The sequence below is a fragment of the Adiantum capillus-veneris genome, chromosome 11 (genome assembly GCF_014529385.1).
Source record: "Adiantum capillus-veneris isolate H3 chromosome 11, ASM1452938v2, whole genome shotgun sequence".
Classification (NCBI taxonomy): domain Eukaryota; kingdom Viridiplantae; phylum Streptophyta; class Polypodiopsida; order Polypodiales; family Pteridaceae; genus Adiantum; species Adiantum capillus-veneris.
In genome coordinates this window covers 25,381,237-25,391,111 of record NC_140941.1, presented here as the reverse complement: position 1 = coordinate 25,391,111, position 9,875 = coordinate 25,381,237, and the positions used below count along the sequence as shown (strand labels likewise).

Here is a 9,875-nt window from a genome sequence, read left to right as displayed (position 1 = left end):
TAAAGGGACGGGCCTCTTTCTCTCGGGCTTGAGAACCAAAGTGACGGGTCTCTTTCTCTCGTGCTTGAGAAACAAAGCGACGGGTCTCTCTCGTGTGTTAGGGAAACAAGAAAAGGCTCTATCCTCGAGTAAAGCAAGGCAAAGAGGGGAAGAAGAAGAGAAAGTGGGTCTCTCTCTCTCGACAAAGGGGAGGAAAAGAAAAGGGCTCTCTCTCGATCTCGTGTTGAAGAGGAAAACGCTCTCTCTCTCTCTCTCTCTCTCTCTCTCTCTCTCTCTCTCTCTCTCTCTCTCTCTCTCTCTCAAACACACACACACAGGGAGGGAGAGAGGCATGCGCATAGAAACCTGGGCAGGCATCAAGCAACATTTCACACACACACAAATAAATATGTCCCAACATTGGGCAGTTGACAAGCAACATTTCTCTCTCTCTCTCTCTCTCTCTCTCTCTCTCTCTCTATCTCTCTCTCTCTTTCTCTCTGTCTCTCTTGAATGGTGTTGCATACATTTTTGAATATTTGATGTTTTTTAATGGGTACACCAGAAATGAAGACGCCCTTACGAAAGTGCACCTTACCAAACAAATTGCCCGCTGAGGTGTCATCCGCGAGCTTGCATTCTAACAGTAGCAAGCCCAAGAGTGGGGCAAGTATGTCGTCAAAGGACACCTTTCCTGTCTCTGATAAGAGCAATGGTAATCACCCGTTTCCTTCTCATAAATGGCTCATCCTGTCATGATAGTACTTTGTGGTAAAAGTTGTGCGTGGCTATTTTACATGCACGTTTGTTGTTTTTCTAATCCAATGGTAGCATCTCGAAAGGTGCAATATCCCAAGAAGACCGCATTCTGCTTTACACGACATGACCTACATGAGGAGTACAGTTTGAGCTTGGAAGGCAAGCTATACCAGCATTTGTCTGATGAGGATGTGACAGATGAGGATTGGCTGTCAGCCTTCACAAAGAAGGGAGAAAGGTGGCAGGCTCTTCTTGCATCAAGTGAGGCTAGAATATGCAGAAGAATGCAGGTTATTGTTTCACAAAGTGTATCAAGCCATGCCAACCAACAAAGAAATCATGCACAAGTTTTCAACCCTTTTTGTATATGAGAGATGTCCAGCTGCCATGCAGAGTCCAAAGGGTGAGCGGAAGGTTGCATGGGTTGTTTTTGGTGAGCAAATCCTAGACCATTGCAAGAAGCTCCCGGGTGGAATGGAAAAAAGCTCAAGAATTGGGCTGATTGCAATGAGGGCAGTGAGCAGGTGACTCAGACCACACAGTTCACTCCGAAGTCTCTCATTGACCATGGGAGGATGACAGGGAAAGGCTCTATTTCTTGCAGTTTGGGCCCTCAGTCTAATCTGAATTGCAGCTTTGTTAACCTCCAGATTTTGGCAGAAGTGGAGCAAATGTTGGTTGCAAGAAAGACATAACTAGAGTTTGTGAAAAGCACACTAGGTGCAGCCCAAGTCCAACTACAAGAGAAAAGCCAAAGCATGTGGAAGATAGAGGGAACATCATCAGCTGCAGCCGTGCTTCAAGGGCAATTGAGTGAGCTGCAAACACTACATGCCAGCGTGAAGGGACCAGGTGGTGCCTCTGATTATGAATTTTTGGTGATTGATGCAAAGATCGTTGCTCTCTCAAGTGCATTGACCGCCCTTGGGGCTGATGCAAGCCACTCCCAGATTAGAGCCGATGTTGATCGTATAGAGGTACGTGTTGATGAGCAAAATATGTCGTGCGCACACTCACACACCCAGACAACTCAACACAACACAAGGAATTTACTTGAATTCCTCACCTCACTCAATACCACTCAAAATCTCTACCCACAAGCTCAATTCAAACTCCAAACGCCTCCACCTACAAGCCCTCGCCTGCCCGCAGACACTACAAGGTGAGTCGAGGTGATCAACACTTGAAATCACGCTTGATGGTGACCAAAATATACAATAAAAACCATCAAAAACCAAAAACTCTAGCCACAAAATTCCACTCTCAAACCATTGCAAAAGCTTCACCAAACTCCACTCTATTGGACTCTTTGGAGTAGCACCAACCCTAAGGGCACCGATACAGGGTCACATAGTCTTGCAGAAAGCCGCACCTTCTTCCCTCAATTCCTTGCGCACACACATCCATGGAAACCTCAGAACTCCCATAGACTCTCCCAAATGAAAAATTGAAGAGAGAAAGCTCTCATTCACTCCTCCACACACTCGGAAACAGGACGTGAATGCAACGGGACTGCACTAGACCACCTGTAGGAACCCTGCTCCCTCCCACACACAGAGGGGTGAAAGTGTTGATATTTCTCTTCAAAAGTCCTCCCTCAGCTATAACACTCATGCCACCATGAGTGATGTGGAAATTTGAATCCATTTCACATCTTTTTTGACCATTTTTTGACCTTTTTTGGCCCAGTTTTGGCCAGTTTTGACCCCTAACGGGCATTTTTCTCAGGAAAAATCCCAAACGGACTCCAAAATTCACCAAATTCTGCACGCGTGATCCTAGATACCCAAAGCAAATTTCCACATCCCCACATTCTATTTTTGACCACCGCAGATCAAGCGCCGCAAATAGACAATCACCGCATGTGTCAAACTTCTCGAGCGGGATGAGAGTACCCACAATTTTCACTTGCATTATTTACATTCTAGAAAGCTCAAACACATTATCTAGAGCAAAAATAAGCCACCTAGAACCATATCCAAGGCCCCGATACCCTATCTAGGCATGTACATACATCCGACTGCTGGCACGCGAACCTGACTATTCACAATGTGTACACGTTGCATCTTTTTTGAACTTGAAACCACTTTGCAAAGCTCCCAAATGCATGTATTTACATATTTTTGTACATATGACCATGCATATAAACGCTACTTTGTACACTCCAAAAGCGGTCTATCAGCGTCAAGACTGATACATTGTGTATTAAAAGTAAACCTTGTATTTAGGTTTTATATTATGTCTAAGCACCATAGGTATTTTGAAGGATAGTGTAAGTACCACATTGACAAGATCAACTCTCAATATTCACCACTTGACTGGGATTGTGTTTCACATGGTACTTTCTACAAGTGCCAATGGAGTCTTATTAGTACTTAACAAGGCATTGTAAGTAGATAGAACTAAATAAACTCCACCATTTCACAAGGGTTAAATATGACATGGTACTTTATATAAGTACCAATGGATCCTTATAAATGTTTCACTCAAGCTTAGGGATCGTAGAAACGAGGTAGAACTGTCAAATTTCACTGCGTGAATGCGATAATATACACCATGGTACTTTTTGTAGTATCCAATGAGACATTATTGGTGCTTTGTAGAGCTTAGGTGCGGTAGCAAATAGGTCATGCTCTGAAAATTTACCATTTGACAATGATTGAATAGATCATGGTACTTTTTGTAAGCACCAATGGAAATTTACTGTCCACCACTGCTTCACAAAGCTGAGGGATACTGGTGGAAATCACGAAGTCCATGTATGTGCCTATGATTTAAGGTACTTTTTGGAGCTAATTAATCCGGAATATTTTTGTATGGTAGTTCAACATTGAAGGTGCAACCTTGAGTACCGCATAGGCACTTGTACATATTGTTGTATTACTTGGTAGAATTTACAGTACCTGTCATAGGTTTATTTAAGAAATCTTATGCATTTACCTTCCAAAGTACATATTTCTTGGGCCCAAAGTACATATTCCTCTTTTTCAAAGTACCATGCATGTGTTTGTACATTGTGAAATTACATATGCTTTTTTTCAAAGTACCATCCATGTGTCTGTACATTGTGAAAGTACATATATGCCTTTTTGCAAAGCACCATGCATGTGTTTATACACATGTCAAAGTACCTATTCCTTTTTTGCAAGTTCCATGAGTTCCACATACGTTCTTTGTACATATGTTGTATTACTTGGTAGATTTTAAAGTACTTGTCATAGTTTTATTGATAAATCATATGCATTTATCTTTCAAAGTACACATTTCTTGTTTCCAAAGTACCATGCATGTGGTTGTACATTGTGAAAGTACATATGCCTTTTTCCAAAGTACCATGCATGTTTTTGTACATTGTGAAAGTACATATGTCTTTTTTCCAAAGTACCATGCATGTGTATGTACATTGTAAAAGTACATATTTGAATTTTTTGCAAAGCACCATGCATGTGTTTGTACATTGTGAAAGTACCTATTACTTTTTTGCAAAGTACCTTCAATGGTAAGTTCTTTTGATTGGTACTCTGAGCCTATCCTTGGTACTGTCATAAGTCCCTACAGTGTATCCTTGCTACTTTTTTTAAAATACTTGCAATTGGTGGTTTCAACATACCCTTGTTATCCCTTGGTACTATATGTATAAGTAATCATGATAGTTCATTTAATCTTGGATAGATGGACTAATATTTACTTCCCCTTTGTGGTGCAGAAAGAAATGCTTGACCTGGTAGCATCAGAAGCTACATGTGCTACTCAAGTCAAATTTTGTGAGATCTTGCTAGTGCAAGTGAAGAGAGGTGATTCAATGTTGCTATGTCCCACAGCTGGCGAGCATGGGAGTCAACTACAGGCCAAAATGACTGTTCCAGGAGCTTGTGCTGCATGTGGTTTAGGTTTTTTGGGTTACGACGTCGTGTGTGTGTGTGTGTGTGTGTGTGTGTGTGTGTGTGTGTGTGTGTGTGTGTGTGTGTGTGTGTGTGTGTGTGTGTGTGTGTGTATACACTAGCATGTGGTGATACATACCATGCTTTGTGTTGGGTGCTGGATGGGCTGTGTCAGAGAAAGTATGTGCCAACCCCTCCTGTGCGTAGAGTGTTCCGGAACCGGCAAAGTGAATGCTTGTGCATAATGGTTGGTTTTTTATTCTCCATGTCTGCCTTGATTACTAGAGTTTGTTAAGAATGCTTTTAACTTATTTTGCACACTTTTGTGGTGTAGTGGTAGGTTCCAGTCATATGCCTTATGCAGCAACAATACCAGCTGAGGTGCCAATACAGAATGTTGATGCAACTCCCGACACCCCCATTGTGGCCACAGACATGTAGTTTGTTGCTCAGTCAAATCCAGCTGGTAGGGAAGGCTCATCCTTGGCAGGTGACAAAACTCTAGCTGGTGAGGAAGGCTCGCATGTGGCAGGTGACAAGACCCCAACTATTAAGGTGGAGCCCTATGAACACACAGAAGGTCAACCAAAACAAAAGGTAATTGAACTAATTGAAAATGCTGATGTTGCTTTGACGGATGCTGTAGCGCAAGAGGGAGTGGAAGCCGTGCAAAAACATGGTTCACGGTAATGAAAATCCAGATTCCCCTGTCTTCCTTAGTAATATGGTGAAGATCTCAAAGAAGCAAAAGAAACACGATGATGGTAAGTTGTTTTGGCCACACAACTTGGATCTCTATAGGCATTGAATGATTTTTATTGTCCCCCCTTTATGATGCAACTGGACAGTCCAAAAAGGTGCGAGCAACAGATATCACTTGTTCACATCATAAATCTAACAAAGCAGAGGATGAGAGTGATGGTGAGACCTCTTTTACGCATGAATTGTTCAGGAAAAGCATCTTAGCACATAGAGGAAGTTTGTAGGTTCATAGTGTCATTTCTGTAACTTATGTTCATGCTCAACTGCGTGTAAGTTGAGTGGGTCTTGGTTTCAGGTGGAGATGGAAAAGCGACGAGCAAGGAAGTTCCGGAGTCACTGCCTCTCCCGAAGAAGTCCCCCATGAAAAGTACTCCCCTCCGACATCCCAGTAATATTTTCCACCCCCCAAAGCCTCGTGTTTGCAAGAAACTATGACATTTGTCACTTAGTGTCTTCACTCTCTTGTAATGTCAAGAATCTTTGATTCTTGCTTTTGGAATACAAATGAGAATTTTATGTTGGCCTCCATTTGTCTTTTTTGCTTTATTGCAACAGTCACATTTGTACAGTGTTCGAAAGGTGCTTAGTCTATTCCTTTTCAATTTGCAACCATGTCTTTTATAGAGATACCAAAAGAAAAGGGGACTCTCAAACTGCCTGTCGAGGAAATAATAATCAGAGATCCACCGCCCTATGTTTTAAGCACAATCACATCGTTGCCATTAGATAACCCTACACAACCAGCATTAGTGTTTGATCTTAATGGTATTCTCTGCGCTTCATGGTTTAAATCTAGCCCTCCTGATCTGGAAACTACTGCATTTGACCTCATCAAAGAGTCAAGGGACAGGTTGATTGAGCCTTTTTCAGAATTTTTGCTATATGTATGATTTACTACATGCCCACTGAGCGGGAATTGTTGTAGTTTTCAGGTACCTCTTCTTTCCCAAGGATGCAAAACCGTTCTTAGCTTGGGCTGTGGGCTGGGAAAATATTTACATCTGGAGTTCAACAATGCTGGAAAGAGTGGACAGAATAGTCTCTACAGGTTTTAAGGGGATTTGTGACTACTTCAGCGGCGGATGGTCAAGACAACAGCTATGTGATATAGCCACATTCTCCATGGCAGGTGGAAAACCAGTTTTTTTCAAGAATTTGAAAATTTTTCTGAAGGTGGTTCGACGACACGATGCAAGCAATGTGCTATTGATTGACAACAATTTTTATAAATGCCATTATAATACTCCCGATTCCTACATCATTGTACCTAGCCTAGAGGAGCGGCGCAGTGACTTCTTGTCCAGGGTCATGAAGGAGGCTCTTGTGAAATGGCGTGATGCAACAGATCGGTCAACCAAAGCTGTCACCTTCAATAATGTGAAGCCTACATCGGAGGATGACTATGTTAAAGTTGCACTTCGGCGTGGTGGAAAGATGACCAGTTATGAACAATACTTGAAAGGGCCACAATTGATGCCAATGCTCTTTAAGTGCTAGTGTCTCTACATTGTCATGTAGTGGTGAATTTGTAAAGAACTTATGTAATTTTGTGAAGCCAAGTTTTGTAGAAACCCCTTGTATAAGCAGACTTGTCATTACAGCTACCTATTTGTAAGCTAACACTCTCCACAAAGCCATGTATATGCCTACTTCCCATGAGGGATGTTTTTTCTGGCAACATTCAGAAATGCCTCTATACTGCGTGCCTAACATGTAACTAGTCGGCAACACAAAAATTGAATTTATAATTATTCCATTATGTCACCATTGTCGTTTTGGACTCAATTTATTTTGTGGGTAGTGTGTGCTTGGTTGTGGCTGTGGATGGTGTGTGAGACAGGCAAATGAAGGCTTCTACCACCATGCTATTTTTCAATATTGGAGGCCTCTTGTCATTACAATCATGCTATTTTAGCATTCTACCATTGGAAAGTAGCACTACAAGTACCAACCATGGTACTTGGTGTACCCAATGTGCAAATAGGTATTTTAAAAAGGGACTGTGTAACCACCCACAATGGTACACTATCTTCATACAAATACATTTGACAATGTTGGGAGACTACCAGCAATGGTACTTAGAGTACCAAATTTACAGATATGGTGCATTCATGATACTTAAAATACCTAATCCGCACACTTATACAATGAAGAACATGCACTTAGAACATGTGATTGGTACTTTAAGACTACCTAGATACCCCCTATAAGTACTTGAACAAGCAGTAGAGTGCTTGAAACCTGAATTATAGCATTTAAAGTACCAAATTTAATGATATGTTGCAAAAAGATAAAAGAAAGAATCGGGAGGCTACATTTGTGATTATGTGTTTTTGGAGGACTCAAATACAACGAATAGTAATTGTAGCAAAACAACTGTTTATCAGGCTCCAATATAGAAAGACCTACAAGACCATTGGCATGCTGTTGTAAACATTTTCATAAACTTCTACAGATAATCTGAACTTATGTGGCTCACCATGTAAGGGTTCCAAGGGTATCTTGATGGATCAAACCAAGTGCGATGCCAACAACACTTTTGGCTGTTCAGGAGGGATGTAATAAACATCCTCGGTACCATCAACTAGCTCATAGTAGGATCCCTCAACCAGATATGAATTTGGAAAAATGTAATTGTCCCAAGAATCTCTTAGCGCTCGTGTTGTTTTGTATTTCTCCTTTGAGCACCTCAAGAGGTAGAAGTCTGCTCCATCTTCGTTCCCATTCGTGGCAAAGTTTTCACCTACACGCAGAGCGTCACTGATTGCATCGTGATGTCCACCATACATAGGCAAATCTGATCCTTCGTCGTCACTTGATTGATCGCTTTCTCCATCACTACCATCCAAGGGTTCGATGCTGATGTACTTCCAGTTCTGGATGTGTGTGTTGTTACGGCATCGCCTCCAGCGTTGTGACATACAAAACAAACAAAAACATGAGAGAGCTCTGTAGCACAGTGCACACTTGTCATTCCTAGAGTGTCCATTCACACAATGAATTGAGCGTGACCCTTCCACTCGCTTGCACTTCCATTTCCTCTCCCTAGGTACATCAGCCGCTTCGACGTCCCAAAAAATTCGAGTCACCTTTGACTGGGTGTTTCATCATGAGATTTATGTTTCAAGAAATTGACCACATCCTTGGCACACTTCATGTGCCAAGCATCGGGTTTCAATTGCTCATGTGTCAGAGATCTTTTGACGATAGCACCATCCCCATCATGCTCTCCTTTTCCATGGCCCGATGTAAAGAAACTCCATAGCATCTCAATGCTAGTCCAAGAGTAGTACCTAGATCAATCACACGTCTCAAAGACTAGGCAAGAACACAAAACTCGCACACTTGTTTAAGAGTCAAAGGAAGCTAACATACCTTGACACAAAGAAAAATGATCTAGATGCCTTGAATTGAGTAGCACATCCGTCTGACCAGACCCAGTGCCACTTCAAAAAGTTGAAACCTTGCTCATGTAGCCACACACTATGAACTTGCATACAATGATGTGCAAACAATGTGTCATGCTGTTTGTCATCAGATATGTAAAAATGTATATATTTTAAGACCCTGTCAGCCTTGTCCCGCACATAAGTGATGTGCACCATGATGGTGACTTGTGAAGAGTACCAATGCATTGATTGGATTTCATTTTGCTCCTTGAAAGAGTAATTCTCAGCAAAGTCTATAACAAAGACTACCACGTCTCTAGGAAACCTTTGAATGTAGTCTTTGAATTGTTGAGATTTCCACCTGGAAATAAAATTGTGTTTGATGTAGATGGTTAGATGATTTTCAAGGAAGGATGTAAAGTCCTTTCATCCCATCTCCTTGACCAATAGATCCTTGCGCTTATCGCCTTCTTGATGGGATGACGCAACGTCTTCAAACACCTTTACTGAAATCTGGAATGCATTTTCAGATTTTTCTCTTGGAAAGAGCACTAACCGCTTTGATCCACATTGATCACATTCTCCCTTCAAGCAAGACAGTTTATGAAAGGTAGACTCATCTGGCTTTGGACATAATACCATTTGAACCAAGTTGTTGATGCTACTGTGCGTGTATGCAGCATCTCCACACTTTTCTAGGACCTCTTCTGTGAATCATATATCACAACTGCAGCCACACCCTTCAATGTGCACTCCTATCTTGTTTTGTCTCATCTGGTTGAATGATTCCTTGATGTATATCATCTGTATGTGAGCAATACAGCAGCAAATGTACCTATCCTCAACTTGCGAACAAACCAAGGCTTCAATCCTTCAAAACATCTCAAAGAGATCTTGATGTGTGAATACTGCATTACGAATCTCCTATAGAGCTCCACCTGTCCAATGAAAAGTAAATCTCATCAAAACCTGTAGTCAAAACAAGGTCAAAGTCATTGTAACTTGAATTTGCTACCTAACATGGTACTTTCCTAGACCTTTCATTAGGTACTAAAGTACCTTAGACACTGTAAATTTTACTTTAAGAAGTATCAATTTATGCAAA

General features: G+C 41.5%; 1 pseudogene; it reads right to left on the bottom strand.

The window, feature by feature from the left end:
- Positions 1 to 3,666: 3,666 nt before the first annotated feature.
- Positions 3,667 to 9,574, bottom strand: LOC147447014 (uncharacterized; annotated as a pseudogene).
- Between the last annotated feature and the right edge of the window lie 301 nt (positions 9,575 to 9,875).